The 25281-nt window shown below is 34.8% G+C and overlaps 1 long non-coding RNA gene across 4 annotated transcripts in view; it reads left to right on the forward strand.

The window, feature by feature from the left end:
* Positions 1–24745, forward strand: part of LOC137766014 (uncharacterized) — a 371274-nt gene extending 346529 nt beyond the window's left edge. For 2 of the 4 annotated variants that reach the window (XR_011074258.1, XR_011074259.1), the window contains 3 exons: positions 18137–18341; positions 23622–23736; positions 24566–24745. This is a non-coding gene — a long non-coding RNA (uncharacterized lncRNA). The remainder of the gene's footprint in view (positions 1–18136; positions 18342–23621; positions 23737–24565) is intronic. The other 2 variants (XR_011074260.1, XR_011074261.1) reach the window with 2 other exon arrangements.
* The last annotated feature ends 536 nt before the right edge of the window (positions 24746–25281 follow it).

The following is a 25281-nucleotide window of genomic DNA, read 5'->3' on the forward strand; positions in this document are numbered from 1 at the left end:
GACAACTGGGTAAAATTAATAAAGTATTTTCTAAAAGTCATTGCTAAAGTTTCAAAGGAAAAGGAGGCAGCACAAAATCACCAGGTCTGGTGAATGAACCAGTTGGAAGTTAGATTAAAAGCCAATGGAAATTATAGAAATGGCAGCAAAAAAGCATCCTGCGTGTAGATAGAAATAGAGGTACACTCAGCTGGTCAAGAGTAGGATTTCTGTTATCACGTGGTTGCATTAGTGGTTGGCAATACACACTAGAAGGCAGAGGTTTCACGTTTCTCAATGCATCTGCCCAGTGGATGAGTAACAGGTGATATGGAGGTTGTTCAGTAAATCCCAAGAAGATATAAACTGGAATGTGGAAGGAATGTGAAAGAAACATGTTTGAACCTCATGCTGTTCAATTTTGAAGCCCTTAGTAATTTCATCTTTTTTTTTTTTTTTTTTAATGTATCATTGTTATTTCTCCTGAAGAACAGGCCGTTCTATGACTTTTCTTTCCTGTCTTCATATTTTTAAAAATAGTATCTAACACATTCTGTACTTAACCTCAAGGAAAATTTTACAGGGTTTCTTTAAAACCTTAACTCAGTGTTTTTCAAGGTAGGGCAAACCATTCTGAAGAAAGAAACACAAAATTCCAGACATGTTTGAGGTGTGTAAAAACTCTAAAGTACCTGGATCCTGAAGAATTGGAGGCAACAGCTTAGGTAGCTGTCCAGAAAATTTGGAAGGTCAAATACCTCTTTGGTTAGAAAGTCTACCTCTCTGATTTGTTCAAGATAGACTATTTTTTTTTTTTTTTTTTTTTTTTGGCTGCGTTGGGTCTTCGTTGCTGTGTGCAGGCTTTCTCTAGTTGCAGCGAGCGGGGGCTACTCTTCGTTGTGGTGTGTGGGCTTCTCATTGCGGTGGCTTCTCTTGTTGTGGAGCACAGGCTCTAGGCACGCGGGCTCAGTAGTTGTGGCTCATGGGCTCTAGAGCGCAGGCTCAGTAGTTGTGGTGCACGGGCTTAGTTGCTCCACAGCATGTGGGATTTTCCCGGACCAGCGCTCGAACCAGTGTCCCCTGCATTGGCAGGCAGATTCCCAACTACTGCACCACCAGGGAAGCCCCAAGATAGCCTTTTTGTGAAAAGAGTTTTGACTGTAAAGAGTGAATGAATGAATGAATAAGCATTTTTTATTAAACAAGCTCGGCTTTGTTTTATTGCTGCTGTTCCTTTGTTGTTGTAATGTATGCTTCTAATTCATGCAATACCCAAAGTGTTTTTCTTCTCTTTAAGAAATAACCCTTAGTGAAATACTTTCACTTCTAAACAGTATGACATATATATATATATATATGTATATATGCATGTATATATATATTTGAAATTTTCTTTTAGTTAAAAGAGATCTATGTAGGAGTGTTGTCTGGAATATTGATAAAAATTTCTCCAAATACCCTCAAGTCTATCTGAACAGGAGATGAAGAGTAGTCGGAGTAGAAATTTACCTTCTATTTCCCCACACTATTGATTTTTTTTTCTAAATAATGAATAAAAGGGAGAAGACACTTTAAAAATTATCCAGGGTGTATGGGCATGTACTACTACTCACTTTACAGTTATAAAAAGTTGGCTATCTGAAGTTGGGATAAATTATTGCAGTCACAAGTTAGCTTCCTTTAAAACTAGTTGGGATTATTTGAGAATCCACCCAATGGATCCTCTCCTACCCTACTGAGAAAGTCCCTCACTGCTACCGCTCTTCAGACAGAAAGATCAGGGTTCATGGAAGAAACCAGGAAAAGAATCTCTGCGTATTACATTTCCCTGACTTGTTCACTTACCTCCTTTTCCTCCTCATAAGTAGTAGATGTGTTTTTAGGGTCTATGTGCAAGTTGTTATTTTCAAAATTATTATAAGGTCACCTATTCAAAGGAGTCTGAAGTGCCTTTCATATTTTTAATTGCTTTTGTAAATCAAACTTTTGGAAGGGACTTGTGAATTGAGATAGCATTATTACAACTTGGAAATTTTATTTATCTGATTCTTCCTCTTAGAATAACAGTGCCCTCAGACCCTGAAACGTCCACTAGTTGTTACTATTTCTTTTTACCCTACTAGACCTTATGTACCTCAATTAAAGGGAAATGTTTAGACTTTTCCCTGTACTCTTTGCTCTGCTTCACATCTTTAAAACCCAGCAACTTTGTCACCATGTTCCAGGTGCATCAAGCCAAGTTTAAACATAGAAATGAATTGGGAATTTTTTTTTGTTTCATTTAACAAAATTTGATTTTAAAGTAGCAGGTAAAATAACCTCAAACCAAACTGTTACATGGACATGTTATTTTGCATTGGTATGGCACTTTTTGTTTAAAGTGGGCTTAAAGTTGTGAAATTAACATTCCAATCCAATGTGGTAGCTTCATGCTTTTTCAAATGGGGCAACCAAAACCTTGAAGTGTTAAATAGCCTGCCTGTAGTTGCACAATGAACGTGGCAGAGAAAATTAGAACTCATTTTCTAAGTTTCAGTGTATTTTTTCATCTGCGTTTCTTTCATATATTAAATTTTCAAATTAGAAGTGGTATGTGCTTTCAAAATTAATTTAGACCTCTCAAAAACACTTGTCCTGTGATACAGTTAGCTTTTCTGTGATTTAAGTGCTTATTTTCAGAAGGTTAAAAATGTTAGAAATGTGAATGAAATAGAAACACAAGTAAAAGTCTCCAAACTGATAGATTTCTTGCTTAGATAAAATCCTCATGGGAGATTTGGTACAAACTTTGATGTTCTACAAACTGACTTTATTCCTTGGAATAGACATAAAGGTATATTGCTAAATACTCTTTTATCGTGTAACTTGAAAATACCACATGAGAGAAAATAGAATATTTTGTTGATATGTCCTTTGAACATTAAAGTATTCAGTGGCTATTCTCAAAGTCTACTAGATAAAGAAAAGTCTTAAATTTAGCTGATTTTTTTAGCTAACTAATGTGTAGTCAGATCAGAAATAGATGAGCAACAAAATAGTTGGGTAATGAACTAATGGAAAAAATGAATGAAACTTACAAGCAAAGGCTTTCAAGAAATCATATTAGATATTATGGTTCTATGTTTGATATGTTGTAAAATTCAAACAAAAATGGAAAAAAATCTCTAGGCCACCAATTATTCAGTTATGCCCAAGTTACTCAGCTGTTTTAAATCATTATAACTTTCCCACTTCTGCAATGTTACTACACAAAGGAAGAAATTCAATAGGGAACAAGACACATGGAGAAAAGTATTGATTTCAACACTATTTGTAACATCCCCAAATTGGAACCCCAGAGATTCTCAGCAATTGGGAAGCAGTTAAACACTCTATGGTACTTTCCCGGAATGAAATTTTATACAGGTACTTAAATTATTAATTAGACAAATAGTAACATGCGATTAAGGGAAGAGCATGAGCTTTGGGATTGAACAGACCTATGTTTGAATCCTTCTGCCACTTCCAAAATTCTCAGAATACAAAGGGACTTCTAGAATCTCTGTGCCTAGAAGTTCTTCCTTACATGATGGAGACTGCCTATTTTGTTGGGTAGTGAGATCCAAATTCAAAAGTCTACTCTCAGAGAGGGCAGTTTAATTTTGAGTTGGTGCTGTGACAATACACTTAAGAAAGAGATGAGCTTCAGAATTAGATAAGCCAGGATCAAATTCTAGCCATTTACTAGTGGTTTGATATTGGGTACATTACTTTACTTTCTTTGAACCTCAGATTCCCTGTCAACAAATTGCAAATAAAGATATCACTTACCTCATGGAGTCATTGTGATGATAAAATAAAATGGCATGATCTATACCAGCACTGGACTAGATAGGAATTAGGTGTTGAATAAATGGTAATTATTGGTATTATTGTTGGTGGGTCATTATACTAATCAAAAAAAAAAAAAAAACCTACTCAAAAAGATTTTAATTGTTCATTTTTGACTAACTTATTTTCAGTATAACATTAAAGACCCTCTGTAACTGTGCTCCAATTCAAATGCTTGGCCATTTTTCCTAATAATATTCCTTGCATAAGCCAGTTGCACCTCTCTCACCTGGTCATTTCCCAAATGTTGTATGAATCGCCCCCCTTTAAGCCTTACCTGTTTCTCTGCCCTCAGACCCGATGTCTTTTCTCTCTGACTTTGCCTCCTCTAACAGTTCTTCTCATCCTTCAAGGCTCAACTCAAGTGGAGTTGTTGGCTAGTCTCTCTCCCCTGTGTTCTTACACAGTTTCTTTAAAACAGCATGCTTCCCATTTTCTCTGCATTATAATTTTGTTTGTGTCTGACACTTCCACTACATACTAGGCTGTTTTAGGACAGAGACCATTTTTCCCTGCATGTTATTAATTTTTTTAGCAACTTAGTCTCTTGTACCCAGTGGACGGTCACAAACTATATGTCAAATTCAAGAGTGACTGAAGCTCTAGAAATAACCTTGTGTAACCCTTCTTGATGGGTAAGTGCCATTTGAAGTACCCATTTGAGTGTGATTTTTCTAATTTTTACATATCAAATTTTCATTTATATGAGATTGGTCCTGTGAAGGCCAAAAGTATTGGAATACCTGACCCCAAATCACTTTTATCCACTCTAATTTTAATTAATTACACAGATATAAGAATTATTGGTACAAGTTACATGGGTGTAATACTCTTTCTGTCTAGGCTAATTCATGGTCATAGCCTCTATGTAATCCACGAACTCTATCCCTGACTTGCTTACAACAGTGCCTATAATATTGTGGGAATTTTTTACTACTTAGAAGTATGGAAAGATAAATGCATTCATTAACATGGTATATTTGGAAGACTTGTAAATCCTCTGGAAAGAAAATAGACTTGAGATTTCAAACGTGCTTTATACTTGTTTCCTTGGAAAGAAAGATATTTTAGGTCTTTAAAACTGATTTACTACAAGGGTGGTGAAATTGGGGGAAAGAAAAAGCCAAAAACCTTGACCCTGACATGAATGTCGGCTCATCTTGAAAGAGTTCTTAATTTCAGTCTAATTAAAATAATTTTTTTTAGCTACCTGCTCTATAACTTCACCCATTGATAGGTAATATCCATTAAATCTCAAAAGATAAAAGCTACCCTTGTAGAGTTTTGATTTCTTCATATCTTTACAAATCTAGGAACCATTTTTACAGAACATTGCTCTCTGACTGACTGAAAAGATCAATTAAATTGCAAAATCTGATACATATATAAAATATATATGTGTATATGTATACATTCTATACACATGTAGGTTTTTTCTTTTCCAAAGAATTTATACCCAAATTAATAGCCTATTCCTTCCTGACCTAGAGAATTTGTCTAAACCCTTGGATAAAACATTCTAAAATGGTTCACGATACCCGCTTTCTGACAAAGAGTCAGTATATCTGATAATCCAATCAAAGAATCAAAATGCCTGATTATAATCTTATGACTTTTAAATATCCTATTACTTTCTCTTGGTGTTTCATATTGAATGACCCAACCCTGGTTAAAGAAGTGACTGGACTTGCCATAGTTTGACAAAGAAAACCTGTCAAAATTTAAAACTATCAAGGTCAGAGTAGACTTTCAAAAATCTTTATTCTTGATCATATGCAGTAGTGAACTTAAACTTTAAAGATAAATCCATCAGTATTTTTCAAATCAATACAAGATCCAGTTCTCTTTTATCGGAAATAGAGAAGGAATCATTTAAGTATTACTTATTTTTCTTCAAATAGAAGAGACAAACTAGTTCATGTGCAATCCTAACTTGGAAGTATTATTTGATTTAGGAAGACTCTAGAATATGTGTTAAGAATCTTGTCTTATGAGCCCTTTCTCTGTTTCACCCCAGCCTCACCCTCTGCCCCTGCATTCTCCTCATGTTCATCTTTATGCAACAAAACAGGACTTCTCACTCCATCCTGAATATGTATTTTTATTACTTTCTACCTTGCCAAGTTCCAAACCACTTTTAACTTTGTAATATTCTACTATTTCCCCATGGAGACTGAATGATACTTGTATACCACCACTATAAACAAAATATACATATAAGCAAACAGCTAGTATAAATAAATGCTGCTTTGATAATAAAAATTAATTATTAGGATTTAAAAGCCTTTATTAAGTAACAAATATAATCCTTAAGCTAGTTTAATGGTAATTATATTTGAGTACCTACTTTTAAAATTTATGTTGTGATGCAACAGCTAACCCCCCAAAATTAAAACTATTATTACCACACAAATTTATATGTCATATGCCTAACAAAGGATTTGGAATATTGATGAAATACCATGTCTTGCTAGTACTTAAAAAGAGTCAAGCTAATATTAACAGTGAAATAATCCTTTAGCATAGTAAGAGCAAAAATCACAAATAGACATGAAATATTTGCCTTTCTGAGACCATTTCCCTCAGTCTACCAGCTCAAAACTAGATGAGAAATCCATTCTTAGTTCTTGAGGATGAATTAGGGCTGGCACACATTTTTAGAGTTCAGCAGCTCAGAGTAACACAGATAGGGCATTTTTCTATAAAGTTTTCATAGCCTGTGTTGCATGGATCGCATATTAAGAATTTATTTTATAACTAAAAGGCCAAAGAAACTGTGAGAAAAGAAAATGAGTAAAAAGTTAAATCAAACTTCGATAATACAAAGTTTTAGTAAGGACTTAATTGGTTTCTATTACCTTGTAATTCTTAAAGATAATCCTCACGGTGTTGAATAATTCATTATTTATTAAATTTATTTGTTAGCTGGGCATATTCTAAGATATTACCAGTTAGAGAACACCTAAGATAAAATATTTTTAATAAGAACCCACCCCTCCTTTTTGCTCTCAGCTGAAATTGTCATGGGAAGTCTATTTTGTCTGTTTGTTATGAAAAAGTATTTGTGGAACAGTTTGTCATGCTATTGGTACAGGTGATTTTCTATGGTAGATTATGAAGATTCCTGGATATTTTTGTTTTTCACAAACATAATAAATGTTCATTTATATAAAATATGTGTATATATGTAAATATGTCATATGTTACAGATGTCTTAAAAGTATTACACATGTGAATAAATATATAGGCATCACAGGGTCACAGGATTCTGGAATACATGTGAATTCAAGTAACAAAAATGTTTATAAATAGCACTGAAAACGTTAGTCATGTAGATTTCCTTATGAAGCATACTTTAATATTGCAGTAGAGAACAGTGTGGGAGTTGCCTAATTTTAGTTCTATTTTAAAACAATGAGAAATTTAACTGGCTGCTTAATTTTAAGTGGCATATTCATAAAATTAAGCTGTGTCCATTCAAGGGTTTTTCCTATCAAGTTAACTTTCCCTGTGCTTACCAAGAACATTATCTAGTAGATTTCTGGATCGGTTGGTTCATATTTGAAAAAGGATAGATCGATTTTTAGTGGTGTTCACCCCCAAAGTGATGAAACTAAAAAAGAAAATTGGGGATTTTACATTTCAGGAGCAATAGGGTACACAGATATATTGATATATTGGGATTTTTGAAATTATCTACAAAAATGTCGACATTTGATCTGGAAAGGACATTAGATCCTGATTCTACGGGAGACCTAAAGAGAATATGTGTTTCCTCTAGATCCCACAGCCAGTTAATAACCAGCGATAGACAAGAGCCTTTTGGTTGGGTGCAATTTTCTATTGCCCTGAAATTCTTAAAGGTAATCCTCAGGACACTGGGTATTTCATTATTTATCAAATCACATTTCCAACCCTTTCGAATATTTTTCCATAGCCTGTGTATACAGTGAATGATACATAAAAATCAGTCACATGTTTACCACGTGAATGAACTTAAAACACCTTTATGTGAATTCACTATCTAGTGGGAAATTGCTACTTACTATGTGAGCACCATCTGTCATTCAGTAGGGAAAGTATACCTTATTACTATTTTTTTTCCACTCTTTTTAGTTAGAGGTACAACTCATAAAGAAGTTACTGATTATTGATCCATTGTAATTGAAATAGCCACACATTGGAATAAGATGGCTAAATAATGAAAATAACATGTTTACCAGTATATTAACTAAGAAAAGAAAATAAAGTATATTTGTGATTTATGTTTTTTTGTTTTGTTTTGTTTTTTGGCTGTGTTGGGTCTTCATTGCTGCAAGCAGGCTTTCTCTAGTTGTGGTGAGCGGGGGCTACTCTTTGTTGCAGCGTGCGGGCTTCTCATTGCGGTGGCTTCTCTTGTTGCAGAGCACGGACTCTAGACACACGGGCTTCAGTAGTTGTGGCTCGTGGGCTCAGTAGTTGTGGCTCACGGGCTCTAGAGCGCAGGCTTAGTAGTTGTGGCACACGGGCTTAGTTGCTCCGCAGCATGTGGGAACCTCCCGGACCAGGGCACGAACCGATGTCCCCTGCATTGGCAGGCAAATTCTTAACCACTACGCCACCAGGGAAGTCCCATGTTTATGTGTTTTTAACACAACAAAAACTGGATTGAGAAGCTTGCCAGACATATTCATTTTCCCAAGAATATCTTTTTGACGGCTTTAGTGAAGAAAATGATGCATTTGAATCAATATATTGTGCATAATTTAAATGTCAAGGATACAGTTACTCTTCTGGGTTTTTATTTGCTTTAAATTTATCAAACTTTTATGGAACACTCTTTACCGCAAGGATTGGCTGCATCAAATTTTGTTTTTCAGGGAATCTTAACTTTTACCCTATGTGCAGTTATATGCTTCCAGGGTAGAGCTAAGTGGCTGCTGCTCTTGGATTTCTCTTCTTCTGGTGCCAGAATCACCTCCCTGCAATACTGCATGTGGAACATTCCTAATCCACATTTGTTTCTCCCAGGACGCTGGTTCCTTGGGGATTTGCCTACCTAACTTGATGGAAGTATTCCAGCTCTGCTTTCTTTAGGGTAGTATTTCTCCTTCATTTTATCTAAATAGAGGATTGTATTAGCTAAACATGATTAAATTTGAGATATGAGTAGGTACATTTCTGGTATCTGGTTTTGTTACAGTTTCTTATGGCCTATGTCTCTGCATGTAACATAGTGTTTTAATGTGACCATCTTTTAGTAGCTACAACTCCTAGGAAAAGGTTTGGAAGCAAGTTGTTTGAAAGAAACAGGTATTTAAGTTCTTAATTCAATTAGTAACTCATAAAGTCTATACTGATGAGGATGCAAACAGCCTTTATAAGCATTAATGTCATGAAATGAACATTTTGTAAAAGTGAATGTTGGGTTTGTAGATCCTTAGACAAATCTTCACTGTCGGTTGAATTTATTTAAAGAGCTTTTCTGGTCACCTTTGAACCTCAATGATTTCTCCAGATGTACAGAAGTGAACAATGTAAAAATCTTGCTGTTTCAGCAGAACTGATTCCAGCTGGCTGGGAACTGGATCTGCAAGTCATTGGTTACAGCTGTGTTTCGATTTATGTGATGGTTGAAAAAATAAATTACCCGATTAGATGGCTAGAAAGAGGACTCTTTGTTTAGCCCTTGTGTGGGGACTGAAAGTGTTTATGGTGCTGTTTTCTACGCAGTCTTTGCAAAGTAAGCTGGACAAATAGACTTATTCAATGCTCCTAAGAAATGTTGCATATTCAGCTTTAATTCTTTGCTAAGGAAACTTTTTTTTTGTATAATGCTGTCATCCAGCAAATGTTTTAAAGGTCTAGCATTTAAGAGAAGCAGTAAGTTTTCTGTCCTACTGAGCACTGCATTTAGTAATTGAAAAGCTGTTTCCTTTTAGTATGTGCTTTAAAACATGTCTTTGTCAGGCGTACGAATTAAAATACGTTTCTCTTAAATTCAAAGCTTTATAATAGCAAAGTATCCAAACATAAATTCTAATTTAACCCTTTTCTTTAATGGGTTATGTCTCATGGCACATAAGAGAAAATTGAAGTAGTAAATAAAGAAATATAATCAAGCATTACTGCAAAAAATTGACATATCTGTGGGCCACTTAGGCTATGAGGGGTTTGAATTTGTGACTATTTTTGTTGTTATCTAAGTAAAGATTACAGATAAGAGTAGGAACCGTATGAAACAGCATGTAACTTTTCAGGTTAGTAAAAGTCAAAATGCTAGTACCTCTTGGAGACTGAGTGTTACCCTCCCAAGAGAATTAACATACTAATATAAGATTGTATGAAGTTTTTTTTTTTTTTAATTGTATTCCAAGGTAGGTTTTCTTCCCAAGGTTTTTATAAAATCCTTAAAAGGGACAGAATTCTCGAGTGAACTTGAAAATGAGGCCAAGCACTTGATCAGGTGTTATAATGTCCACCAAGTTCAATAGCAATTCAGTGTGGGAAATACCCAGGAACATATCATTTTTTACCAAGATTATTCTTTAACCATTTCCTTTCTTAGACTGAGATATGTATTATGGAATTTAAGTGATGCAGAATGAATAACCATAATGTAACCAAAAGGAAACAAAAGTGGGATTGATCTGTCTTGAATTAGCAGACAGTTTTGCTGTGTCAGGCTATTTTTCTGATCAGTGGAAGTATACCCTCTAACCCTTAACAAGTCAATGCAATTGCTTGGAAAGGATGGAACAAAGCATGAGAATGCAGGATACACTTGAACCTTCACAGTTCAGAAATATTTAAATGATGTTTATAATGCTTTAAGTATTTTCCCCTCATCCCATGTAATGGTAGCTTCTTCAACATACATTGAAAACCTATATAATAAGGTTCAAGAGTATGCTGTAGTGGCATTCTTCATGAAAGAATATATTTTGAAAAGTTAAAACTTGTCTCATAGTACTTATACTTCTAAAAGTGTATTAATCAGGAAACAATCTCCATCACTTAGCATGGAGACAGCACAGTGAAAATTAAATCTTGAAAACAAATATGTATGATTGTGTGATGTTAAGTTTCAAAATGAATAGAAAAAATCAGGAAATGAAATAAAAGTATCTATAAAGAGAGAATATTTTATTTAAGATAACTTACCCTATCATTTGTGTTCCATTCCTGCCTATCATGATCAATGGATAAAGTATTATCTTTTCCTTATGTTAAAAACCTTACAAAATTAGCATATTTTTTCATATTGAAGAAAACTCAAAATCTAGAATAAAAGTGATTATGAACAATCAGAATAATAACTATCCATTAATAACTTTACCTCACCTAAGTTAGGCAGCATTCAAAATGAGTATTTTTTTAAAAATCAAAAAAGGTGTTTTTAAAGTTTTTGATAGATGATAGAAATTTTTAAACCTATGATTCACCTGATTTTCTGATATCTTTTTTTTCCTCAGATTTCTAGAACCCACCTAGGTAGTTTTATAAACTGACATATTTTAGCCTGAATTTTAAATGCCTTTTTAAAGCTAAAATATGTCTATTCAATCAATTAATCCTAGATTTGTTTAAATCCATGTAGGCTAATTTTTATCAATAAGTTGTCCAAGGAGACTGTGAGTTCATCTCCTTAGTGCATGTACCATAACAGTGTATACATATTTTTCTAAGACTTAGAAAATTACTACCTCCCTACATCTAAAATAAAAATATTTTATATATTGTTTCAAATCAATGAAAATTTAAATGTAAATAGGGTAATCCACATAAAAGATCTAATATAACATTTTAATATTACCATATTCTGCAGCTAAGATGAAAGGTTACATTTTTTGAGATTTAATTATTAGGTGAGATATCACAGGGACATATGAAGAGGATTTATCGTTAGTCTTTCTGGAGATAAATGCTACTGGACAGTACTATAACGATTAAATGATGCAATTATGCATACAGACATCTAAATAGTAGGTAGTAGTGACCAACACGTGTTTCCAGTTTTACTCCCTTTCATTGCACAAAATTTTAGAGCTGAATTAGGTCTTGGTGATTAACCGAGTCATCTCTCCTAATTTTAAAGATAAGAGAACTAAGGTTCCAAGAGTTAAATGACTCACCCAAGACCATAAATTTTATTATTTACCAAATTGGCACTCGAACCAGTTACCTGACTCCTAGATTACTTCCCTTCCAACTTCATTTGAAAGTGTTGTATATAGAATATAAGGAAAATAGTACAGTTGGCCCTCCAAATCCGTGGGTCCTAAATCCACAAATTCAACCAACCACAGATCAAAAATATTCCACCCCCCTCTCCCAAAATTCCAAAAGTTTCCAAAAAGCAAAACTTGAATTTGCTGCATGGTGGCAACTATTTACATAGCATTTACATTGTATTAGGTATTATAAGTAATCTAAATATGACTTAAAGCATATGGGAAGATGCGTGTCGGTTATATGTAAATACTACACCATTTTATATAAGGGGCTTGACAGTTCCTTATATAAGGATTTTGGTATCCCCGGGAGTCCTGAAACCACAGATACTGAGGGATACCTGTACTCTTCCGTAGTTTGTTAGCTAAAACATAAGTTATTATGGCTCCTTTGCCATAGTAGTCAAGCTCTAAATATGACAGTAATTCTGAAGTCGCTTGATCATTTCCACCGAATGTCCCATCTTAAAAAGTCAAGATTAATTTTTCACTCTCTCATCTGGTAGGAAGCACATCAACAGAGCAGAAACATTCCTTTATTGTTAGAACGTATAAGCCTGCTAACTGTTGAAAAATACTCTTCTGGATTGCAAGATAATTTGATACGGCGTAATTTTTTCCCATGGTCTCCGAACTGCCCCTCATTATTATCCCCTACCTTTTTCCTGAAAGAGAAGCACTCCACCAGCATCCTCAAGACTATTTGTTCATGTGTGTGGCTGTACAACAGTCACTGTCATTGTCACTTCCCCCTCAAGACCTCCCTCAAGTTCATGTTCTTGCTCCAATTACCCCTATCTCAGACTTGCTCTCCTTCTCTCGTCTCTCTGGTGTGGCTTTGAATGTGGTCCCCTTGTGGATATTGATGACAGACTGGATTGGCAAGTGGGTTACACACTTGGGGAAAGCAGGGGGGAGGAGAAGGGGAGAGGAAAATGGGGGGAGGGTGGGAGAAAGAGAGAGAGATTTGTATAGAGTGTTACAATCATATACATTTTCTAAATAGAAGAATGAACATTAGATTTCACATGGCAGGGTCTAAAGGGTCATCCTTGAAAGGAAGAGAAATCTGTGTGATTATTTTTCCATGTTAGTTGTGATGCTCTGCACTTATATATCAAAAGAGTAAGAAAAAAGTAATTTTAGGTTGACGGATAAGCGTTTTGCATTACAATCCAAAAGTGTCCGAGTTAAACACTGAATCAACCCCTAGTCCAAATACTAAAATACTAGAAGAAAAGATGTCAGGTTTTTTCTTGTTGAAAACCAGCTGCATCATTCACCATGAAATTTTTAAAGTAATAACTCATATACACTTATGTTTTACTTTATTTTCATTTTGCTTAAGATAATTAGTTCCAGAATCTGACTGATAACTCAAAATTATCTTAACAATGTCTACACACACACACACACACACACACACACACACACACACCTGTTTTTCTTTATAAAAAATTCCCAACCAGGTCATCCTAGTTCACTGGCATCTGATTCTTGTCTCCCCTGCCCTTTAATTATTCTTTTCTCTTTTAAAAAATGGAAGAAAATGGTATAACCATACTTGTTGTTGCTCTTAACTGCAATTTTTTGCTTATATGAATAGGATTTTTAAAAATTGCTTTTTCTCTGTATTTTTGCTACTCACACTACTATTACAGCCCTTCTTTTTTGAAAATAGAAATTCGTAATATGGGTTGTTTGACAGCAAAAAGAGCATGACTCTCCTTTCTGGAAAGGTTAGACAAATAAGCCTCTGTCAGATTTATTTGGAGACTTTAGTTTGAGTATGTTTTTGTGTCTTCTGATGGTTTTGTTATCAACTACCTTAAAGTTCATTTCTGTACAACCCTTCCCCTTAAGTAATCTTACATATTTCAAAACTATTAGTAAATAAAAGTATTAGATGCTCTTTAGTCAAATGGAATTCTCCTATTTTAGATCTTCAAATAAATCAATATAAATTCATCCTCTTAAAATAGACTGGAATGAAAGTATTGCGATACAGTGACCAGTTATGCTATAAACTTTCACAAGGACAGTTTAAGTTAACACTGTCCAATAAAGCTTTCTGCAAGGTTGGAAATGTTTTATAGCTGTGTTGTCCAAAATGGTAACCACCAGCTACATGTGCTGTTATACGTTTGAAATATGGCTAGGGCAACAGAGGAACTGAATATTTACCTTATTTAATTTTAATTTTCATAACTACATGTGGCTGGTCGCACCTTATTGGAAAGTGTAGGTTAAATAAAGCAAAGAAAATATGCAAGTAATAAAAAAACAATATATTCTGCACATCCATGAATTTTGAGTCAAAGTTAGAACCGTAGATCATTTTTTGTCCTCCATCTTCCTTATCCTAAACCTCATCAATGTTCTTAAATACAATTCCCATCATAACAATGAGTTCAAATGGCCTCTCTGAGAAAATATCCCTTGCCTTAGTAGTAAGGTAGAAGGCAGGTTGTATTAAAGTATTTCAGAGCAGTCATTGCTTCCTTTAACTTAATACACCATTTGATATACATCCAGATCTATCTTAGTTATTTTTTAAGTTAACGGAACAAAACTCGAATAACATATAAAAATAATTGATCTAGGAAGACCATACTTGCATTGCTTGCTCAAATTAAATATAAAACAGACTGAAAAATTTACTTTGTAAATAGTTTAGCCATAGTCAGAGTCTCATTTAGGGATGTTTTAGTATTGATGAATGGAAGTTTAGAATAAGAACAGACCTTAAACCCATGTCTATGACAGACATAGTTGAACTGATTGATTACATCTTCTTTCAAATAAATATTGATTTAATCAAGTTTGGATTCCCATTGGCCCAACGATGATCTTGACAGAAGCCTGGGCACTTGAAACTGGCTCACCCCTGTCTGGATATAAATATTTTAAATGCCTGGACATTTATAATTATTATTTTTCTTCAAACCTTTATTCTTGATTTTCTAACTCGCTTGGTTAATGTTTTTATGCCTTCTGTAAAGTTACGTGTGTGTCTGTCTCTGTATGTAATAAACAGAGATAGCATGGAATAGGAAAAAGAAAGTTGTATTTGCATCTGTTGTTTCTGATTCGCAGAGCTGGGAGTGAGGTGCTTAATGCAGGCAGTCCACAGAGCTAAGATATCAGTAGGCAGTTTGCTGTAAGCACATGTTCAATTATTAAAACAGTCGACATTTTATGTCTGATAGCCATAGCAAGGTCACAACATTAATTTATCCAGAGTATTGTGGGCAACTGTCTAGAAAAAAAAAAAAAAATAGCATAAAGGACGCTGATGATGCTGGAGAGAGAAAGAAAAAAAAAGATGGATCTGAGCAAAGAGACTTTAAGAGATGACCAGTTTAATACACACACGTAGAACAGGAAGGGTGAAGTCAGCAGGCTTCTCACTGTTACCAACAATAAGTATTTTAAACTATGCTATGCATGCATTAATTTCTGTTACAGTTTTTCATTAAACTCTAAGCTTGAACACTATTCTGGAATCTTTGGTTTCTGAAATCTAATTTCATATTTCATTTGTTGCTTCAGTGCTCAGTGATTCTTTGCTCTTTCCTCTCCGTCCCTTTCTTCCCCTTCTCCACCTTTCCCCTCCCTCTTCCTATTTTCTTTTCTTCCTCTGCCTCGTATTCTTTTCCTTCCTCCCTTTCTCTCTCCAGTGAGAGTGTGTACTCAATACCATGCTTCCTCCGGATGCCCACTTCTTTATTTATTTGTGTTTTTTTGTTTTTGCACTTGAGTTTTTCCTTTTCTTTCCTTTCTCTTTCAAATCAGGAGCCTGTAGGAGCTGATGATAGAAATACGTAGCCTACTGCAGATGCTTCTTTCTCTTTATGGGTTGTGTGATGTTTTCTTTGGAACCTCTGCAAATGATTGTCCTTCACGTTTGTTGCCACAGTTCTGTTGCCAAACTGCTACCTTAGTTGGTCCTGCAGTGCCGCAGTGCATGCTGGGATCTGTCTGTGTCGGTAAACCGAAATTTCTCCAGCACCAGACAGCATTAGAGTTGGCTTGAGAATAGTCGTACTTTCCTTTGTATGTATTTCTTGTATGCTGCAGAGTCACTGATGGCTAGCTCTGTCTGGCAAGTAATTCAGAAATATCGCTCGTGTAGAAAGGAAAGGTAGGCAGTTTACCACATTCTATCATTAAAGGGAACAATTGAAGAACAAAGGAACTGGATAAATACGTATATACTGCTTTTTATGTTATGAAACACTGTAGTACAAACACGACTGTGTTCAGCCAAAATTTTACTTCCTTTTGTAACAATGCACATAGTAGATTGTTTTCACATATGTACACAAATCCATGTTTTACGTAAACATATATTTAATTATAATATTTATAGCCTGCAAACATTTCTTAGTCTCAAAGACTTTCACATATTCGCCAACATGGCTATTTATTATTATTTTTAAGAGTTCTTAAATCGAAAAAGTAAAAAATATACTAATATCCTGTTGGTTGATTTCATTCCAGCAAGTTAGAATTTCAACACAGTTTAAGTCATATCGATGATTCAGATCCTGGCAGGTCTTGTAATTCCTGTGAAATGAGAGCACAGCTAATACAAATATTAAGCAATTATTTTTATTAAAATCAGGTTTTTTTTCGTTATTCAATAGAAATGATTGATCTATACAGAGCCACCGAACTCATCTGTCTCTTGGGCTGCTTGGGGGCTTCATATAAAAGTGCAAAGGCTCTTTTTGCTCTTTCATCAGCCGGGGAGGGGGAGGATGGGGGGGGGGGGAAATGAAGGCATAGAATAAAGTCTAGGACTGCTAAAGAATTGCTGGCATTCTTTTTCTATCACGTGTGAGCCTGGCTGCCTGCTTCTTGAGGTAGTGAGCCCAGGGTGAGACTGTGTCGGAGCCTGTTTCCACAACTGTATTTGGATATCTGTGTTATTGATCGGGGGGGGGGGGAAAGGGGTGGGTATCCAAGTGTGAGGGGAGGGGAGGACCAACTGACTACTGGCTCACTGAAGCACAAGACAGCTTCTTCCGGAAAGATGTCAAACAACTGAGACATAGCCACAGAGGAAGTAGAAAGGTGGAAAAATAAGGAGACCCTGGAAGAAATGAAGGCTTTGGGGGCTTTTCCTTTTCACTCCTTTGCTTTCTTTCTTTTTTTTTCTTCTATCATCTGACCTGCAAAGGCTAGAGTGACAGCGTCATGCAAATACTGCAGTCCCGCAGGTCTGGGAGAGGGTGGATGCTAGACTGTGAGTTAATGTTAATGATGAGCGCAGTGAAAATACCAGCCGCTGCCACCCCCTGCACACAGAAGCGCTCTGAGTCAGCATCAGATGCTTTGCCTCGCCTCTCGCTGGGTGTCTGTATGCCTGTGCGCGCGCGTGCTCGCTCGGGCATCCGTGTCTAGCCGAGGGGAGGGGGTGGCGTGTGAGTGCGTGGAGGGTAAAAGCCAGTCAGTCAGTGAGAAGCAAAGGTACGTTGGAGAGCAACTAAAATCTGACTGATTTCCATCTTTGGAGCATCAGATGTATTCCCTAAGGAGGATGGGTCTCCGTGATGGGGGTGGTATAATTATGTTAATGTCATATTTATGGAGGGGTGAGATTTTTCATTCTAATAATTGGTTGAATGCTATGGTCAAAAATTGTAAAGCCATATTCAGTTTTAACGAAAAGCATGGACTTATATCTAAGGACTGTTTTATTTTTTGCTTTTTGTGAGTGCTGCTTTTTTGTTTTATTTTTTTTTAACTATTTACTATTTTAAGCCATAACTGATTCAGTATGGAAAATCAAACGATAAACAGAAAGAGATCTTATATAATGATGCATTACATCATGGAGCAGAATATTTAAAGTCTTAACAAGGCAAAGTAAAGATCTGGACAGAGGGTCGGGGGTGGTGGTTGGAAAGGGGTGTGGTACTAGGGTGGAGGAGGGGGCCAGTTAGCAAATATTTTGTTCAGTATAGCTTTCCTTGCAGCTTACTTGGAAATGGATGATTCACCTGTTCTACAGGAAAACATTCTAATTCTTTCCGTTTTTGTTTTTTCCTCCTCTTTTCCCTTTTAAGATCAACCACTTCAGAAGAACCAGATTCCACTTCTGTGGCCAGGACTTTTATGTTATGGCTGGTCCGATTGTTTTACCCTGCGTTCTATGCTACTAAACCTTGGATCATTCCTAAAGTACAAATTCTGTTCTCGAACCACAAACAAGGCTAAAAGATCGGAGGAAATTCAGTGAATATGCAGGATTGGGATTGTGTATTTTCAAAAGTATTGAGCTTTATAATGCAATTGTTTAAAAGTAGAGTCTCTTTTTTTCTTATGTTGCCAGCATTTTAAGTTACGTGTTTATTAAGTGGCATTGCTCAAATAGCTACAGAGTATGCATGGAAATATCGGCTGTCTGAATAGTTTGGAGATTCAAAGAGAAATAGCAAGCTTCAGAGGTATTAAATTATGACATGCAAAAAAGTTTTTGTTTTATTCTTAACTGCAACAGTGTATATTTAAATTAGAGTTAAAGTGTTGTATGTCCTGGGCCCACCTTACAAGTTGTGCTGTATAGATGTGTAATGGGAAGCAAAATTTCAATTAGGGTCCCATTAACTGGCATATAATCCTTCTTTAATGTAACAGAGGTTATGGTGTTGCTGTACAAATCTGCTAGAAACAGATTTTAACCCATTTTTCGTCTCTTTCTTGGATCTAATGGAATGACTCTTAACTGTACATTATCTGCATTGTTTCATACATTCTTCATTATTTTAAAGCCTGAAATTAGTCTCTAAATGGTTGTCATGAATATTCAGCTCATCCTAACTTTATATACCATATATATATTTCTGCATATGTATTTTAATTAGTATTTAGAGGAAAAAGTTAACTGAACCCAACTGTAATTTCTAAACTAGCCTTATTACTGGAAGAAGAATTCTACCGCATCAAACCAGACTTTTCCTAGTCCCTGAGACCCTAACTTGTGAGGTATTTTAGTAACATCACAAGTCAGGCTCTTGGGACCTAGGCGGAGGGGAACCAGCAGCTTTGGACCTTATTGATTGTCTGCAGTTACCATCAGAACAAAAGAACATACATAGATTCTGCCTAGGAGAAATGAACAGTGCTCTTCTTTATAATCAGCAATGTTTTCACCATGACCCACCCCCCAAAATACTATTTTCAGAAACTGTACTCTAAAGTGATGACAGAGTGCACAGAAATAGCGTTTGTATTATAACAACATATATATAAAAGCAATATAAGATATCTGTGTAAGAAGCAAAATTAAATACAAGTGTTTTTAAAATGCTTCTTTTGGTGTATTTAAGGTGGCTAGCCTAAAAGAATAACTCCTTAGTTAATAATGAAGAGAGTGGTTTATATTTGTAACTTTTTTCATATGCATAGAAATATATACATTAGCTACTTAAATAAATCCTTTATGTTTTCACACAACTATGGCTGAGAATATGTAATGTATAGCTATAGTCATGCTTGAGGCCTAGAAATAAAATCATTTGCCATCTTCTTTATTTGACCCTATTAGATTTTATACTGATTTAAGAAGAATGCTGCATTATACTTAGTATTTATTGCCAGAGTTTTCTTTAGTCTTTTTAACCAGACAACATGCTTTATATGTCTTATTATAAGACATCATCTTGTTATAAGAGTTCGAGTTATCATAATTAGCAGAAATATAATACCTTTTAATTTTTGCATTTTACTTGGCATATATCATGGACATATGTGAGATAAATTAGTAAACACCACCTATGAAGTCAGGCTGCTCTAGTTCATCTATCAACTGAATCTGAACTGCAGACTTTTATGAGAATTTTAGTTTTATATGAGGTAACTATTTCAACTATATCATGTCACATTTGAATATTATTAGCCATTGCCATATCAAATGTGCTTTTCTGAGAGCAGAATTATACATTAAATCTATTTTTAAATTTTACAATATTGTTGCAGATAATAAGATTCAAAATGGAGATGAGAGATTTTCCATAATAGAAGAAACAAAATGATTTCATTCTTTAAACTCTATTGCTTTACAGGGGTACTATAAATTATATACATCTTCACATTTTTAAAATAAATTTCTGAGTGTATTTTAGAATACTGTAATAGAGTCTTTGTTCACCTTTTTATTGGACTTGTTAGAATTACTTATGATTTGAAGTATCACAGAATACAAATCATCCATGAGTTATATTTCCTAAAAAATTGATGTTACAATATCATAAACATGTTCCTCATCTATGAAGGCACATAGAATGTGTTTAAGCATATATCCACCCTGTATCTATTCAGATTCTTTACTTATATCACCTGTTTCATTTATTTAGAATCTCTGAAATTTTAAGTGTGTGTATGTGTGTGTGTATAAACAAATGTTTTAAAACTTCAAATGAGTGGATATAATATAAACTGTAAAGTTTTGGGTAGTATTTATTTTTTACTTCTTTTAAGCTTATTCTCATTGTAATCAAGCATTTTTAAAAGCATAAGTTTCTCAATACAAAGAACTCTATGTATGTGTATCTACAAGTACGCAGAAACTTGATTATATTTAATAGCCACATTTACACAGCAGATCAGAAACCACCTCTTATATAAAACAATATCACATACAGGTATATGTTTACACACACCTGTATGTATAAGATGTTCCATCAATTTAGTTCCAAAATAATGTAAGGGATAGATGTTTGTTGGCTATAGTGATATCAAATATAACTATTTCAAATGCAAGATTTTTTTTATGTCATCATATTTATGAACCACAATATATATTAACTTCGGTTTCATAGTCGGAAGATACCAAAGCTAGATTTAAAATGCAATTGTGTTTATTTTCCCCAAAAACATATATAAAATCTATATTTTTTACTAATCGTCATGCATTCTCTGAACCCTCTGTATGTAACCTTCCGATCTATGAACTATCTTTTCTGAGCGCGTCATTGATAAAGCTTTTCTCTTACTCCATAAAGGTGAGTAGAGCTATAAGTGGGTAACTTTGTTTATATAAATTACTTTATGCTGTATATGGATAGATGGATGCCACTTTTTTCTGCATTTCTATCTTAGCTGTCACAGGATATTGTTTGGGGGCTGTATAATATGATTTGGAAAATCAGATCATGCTAAGCTTAAAATAAAGGAAGGATCTACAACAAAGAGCAAGAAAGTGATGTGTTGCATACAAAAAAAAAAGCAGTGATATTAACAATTCGATGGCTTCATGGTTAGGAGACCAGCCTGAGCCAGACGCATATATTAAAGGCTGTCTGCTGCCGATGCGAGCTTGCTCAATGCGGTGGAAATGAGGAATCACCTCCTCTCTGACACCAGCTTATTTTTACATTTTAATTCTGAAATAGAGAATCACTGTTTTACATAAATATACTAACCCCTGCTTGATTATTTTCCTTTCTCACATTGTTTACTAATTTACTGTGAACTTCAAGTTCTATTTTTTTAAATATCATCACTCACCTTAAACATCTATCAAATACCAATGAAGTAGTAGTTTTTCTTTTGTCTCTTTTATATTGCTCTGTTAATATTGTTATACTCATGCTTTTAACTTTTAATCTCTGTAAGGAAAACAGCAGTTTTTCAAAATGACATTTTTTAAAGCCATTTAAGGTCCATCAAGGAAGCCACTGCTGGAATTTTGCCAAATCTAAATATGATTATATTTCATTTCAGTGTTCATGGGGTCAATATCTTTCTGAGTATAGAAGTCTTTAACACTTTAGTGTTCCAGTGAAGCTGCAGATGAGGTGTAGAGATACTCTCAAGTCATTTAAGCATTAGGCTACATAAATAATGTCAAGGAAGAGGTACAGGTATCTCAGGGGAATTACAGTACAGGTTAATTACTAATGAAATTACAAAAGGAATATACTACGTTAAATTCCTTACGTTCAAATGGACATGCTGGTACATGTGCCTGGCCTTGGTTTAATTCACCTGATAAATATTTAAATGGTTTTGCAAGTTGTCATGTTTGGATGAGGTTTGAGAAAAGCAGTACATAAAGGGTTAGCTAACGCCCGAATTTTCTTGCCATTTACACATGCAGAGCATAGCCTACATTTCGGTAGGCAGCGAATGCAGGCATCGTTTTGATTACTTGGATTCTTTTGTTAAATTTCTCACTAGACATTTAACTTAGCACTCAGGTCCCACTGATCCTTTAGTGACTGTATTTGGAAAAGGAAAACAAAGTTCCTAACATAGAGAAGTTTTCAAATATCCTGAACGTTTCTAAGCATTTGAAAAACAGACTTGTTAGTGCAGCTTTGCAAATACATAGTTAGTATGTAGAAACTTAGGTGCTATCATTATCTGTCATCTCCATCTCTGTATTTAGTTTTTTTATCTATCAGTGACCAACTATACTCTGAGGCATTATATGTATATATATTAATATACGTTAACATATGTACTTAATATATATCAACATATACACATGAATATATAAATTAATATGTATTAATATATACATTTTATATATTTACATATTTTATATATATATATATCTATATCTAGCTATCTATCTATCTATCTATCTATATATATATATATATCTATATATATATAATCTATCTTAGTTTTTTTAAACCCTTGGTAAAAATAGTATGAAAAGTGAGACTTTGTCATAAACTTATCCACAACATTTTTTCAATGAATTAGCTTCGATTTTCATTGAATGTTGCTTTTTCCCCAGCTTTATCAGATGGAGTGTATTACTAGCCAATAATATTAACTTGTATGTAATGTCTTACTTGTGGAAGTTTGAAAGCAGATAGAACTTTTTTCTTTTTTAAACATCTTTATTGGAGTATAATTGCTTTACAATGGTGTGTTAGTTTCTGCTTTATAACAAAGTGAATCAGCTATACATATACATATATCCCCATCTCTCCTCCCTCTTGCGTCTCCCTCCCACCCTCCCTATCCCACCCCTCTAGGTGGTCACAAAGCACCAAGCTGATCTCCCTGTGTCATGCGGCTGCTTCCCACTAGCTATCTATTTTACATTCGGTAGTATATATAAGTCCATGCCAGTCTCTCACTTCATCCCAGCTTACCCTTCCCCCTCCCCATGTCCTCAAGTCCATTCTCTACATCTGCGTCTTTATTCCTGTCAAAAGCAGGTAGAACTTGAAGGTAATTGAGATTAAGTGAATTTGAGATTAAATAGTGTTATATAATCAAGCAGCTGATTCCATGCGTATTTTATGAAGAATTTAAAAGTGAAAAATTTTCATATGGTGAAATAAATTTTTCCTTGTATCTGATGTAAGAAATGTGATTTTAAGTGTGTTACTTTAATAATTAATTCCTGAACAAATAAAAACTAGCATAAAAAATAATCATGGGCTATATCTGTTAGGTCAACTAAATAAGAATCATAACTCCTAGGTTTCATCTCGGCCTTTTAAGGTTTCTGGGGTGCTTTGGGTTCTTTTATGTAGGTGGATTTAACCATTCCCCTTTTCTAAGAAGTTTCTTCCTCTCTGTTGGTAGGTGTCTGACGATTTGTGAGCACCAAATGGCTATTCTGTGGAGTCATCTCTCCTTGCCTTTGAATTAGCTTTCCCTTGGCCATGAGTCAACATCAATATTTTATACATCCAAATTGGTAGGTCTTTCTTGAAACTCTTCTATGTATTTTTCTGGACATATAAGTGAATTGTGAGAAATTAAATGTACTTTGTTATTTATGGTCTTTCCAGTTTTCAGACATCTTCACTAAGAGATTTGGGTGATGTTGAAATGTTAGCCAATGGAAGCACTTGGTTTTGTAGGATTTAAAAATGTAGTCTTTCTCATGGTAGACTTCCTATTCTTAGCCGTGAGGGGGGAACCAGTATGTGGCTAAGTTATTACTCTGTTAAACCTCACACTGAAAACCCAGCCCTTGCATTTATAAACCTTGGGGAGGATTCTACATTAGACAACATATTTTGTTGGGGGGGTTACACCACAGTCGGTTCCCTTCACTTCTCTCTCTTCCTGACACCCCCTCCACCCAACGTGGAGCCTTTTCAACTTCTTCAAAGAAGTGGGGGAAAAAAGTAGACTCTTTATTAATGGCAGAAAACAAACTGGCTGCTGGACTTCAGAGACAGCCTTCTAATAATAAAGCAGAGTAGGCACTGCGACAAAGAATTCTTGAATGTACTAAATATATAGGGAAGCCTATTTAAACTCACCAGAGGGGCTTAGAGGGCAAGCAGCAGAAAGTTTAGAATTCAATTCAAGCCATGCCAGAAACTGAAAATGTACCTTAAAAAGAATTTCTGAAACAATTGTTCCAAGACATGTCAACTTTTAGGGTTCTTTCTAGAATAATGAAATTTGTACTTTAATTTCTGTGGTGAGTTTTTCAATTAAAAAGGAAAAGTGATTAACAGGATATCAAAGGAACTGTGTCTTATGTTTAAAGAAAATGTGTTTTCTTTCCGTAGGGTGTGCTCTAGTGAGGTCCACCAAGTACACTGACGAAGATCGCCCAAATATATACATGTGACAAAGAGATGATGTATTTTTTTCAGCACTTAGATGCATCATAATGGAAACCCTCTTCCTACTTTGGAAGAAAGATACTCAACTTGTATGTTCTCTCTAGTTCCTTTCCTCCCATTGAATTTTATGACATATTATTTTAAATAAATGTAATGAAGTCATTCTGAAAGAGTAAATTGCTAATAAATAATAGGACTATGTGTTGCTAAATTTGAGAGATAAATAAGATGATCCCTACCTTATCTCTTATTGACTTTAGAAAATGCTCTTTAGAAAATGCTCTTACACTTTATAAGACGTGCATCTATAAGAAGTACCACATCTATAAGAATGTATATTTTATTAGTCTTAATGTTGAGATAAAGAACTGCTTATAAAGTTTATTTAAAGGCCTTTATGACTTTGACTCAGGGAGGAAATTTCTAGTGGGCTTTTCCTTAATGTCTTCTTGTAGAATTAACATAGGTATTAGAAAAAGATCGTCATTCTTTGTCTCAGGGATTACAAGTTGTAAAGAGGATGGAAACTTGGTCTCACTAGTGACACATCTTTGTTGCCATTGAGGAAAGATTCTACTTGAGAATGAAACCCACGTGAAATTCACCAATTCATAAATACAACTTATTACCACAAAATAAACTGTTGAATCATTCACTCA

The sequence above is a fragment of the Eschrichtius robustus genome, chromosome 6 (genome assembly GCF_028021215.1).
Source record: "Eschrichtius robustus isolate mEscRob2 chromosome 6, mEscRob2.pri, whole genome shotgun sequence".
NCBI lineage: Eukaryota > Metazoa > Chordata > Mammalia > Artiodactyla > Eschrichtiidae > Eschrichtius > Eschrichtius robustus.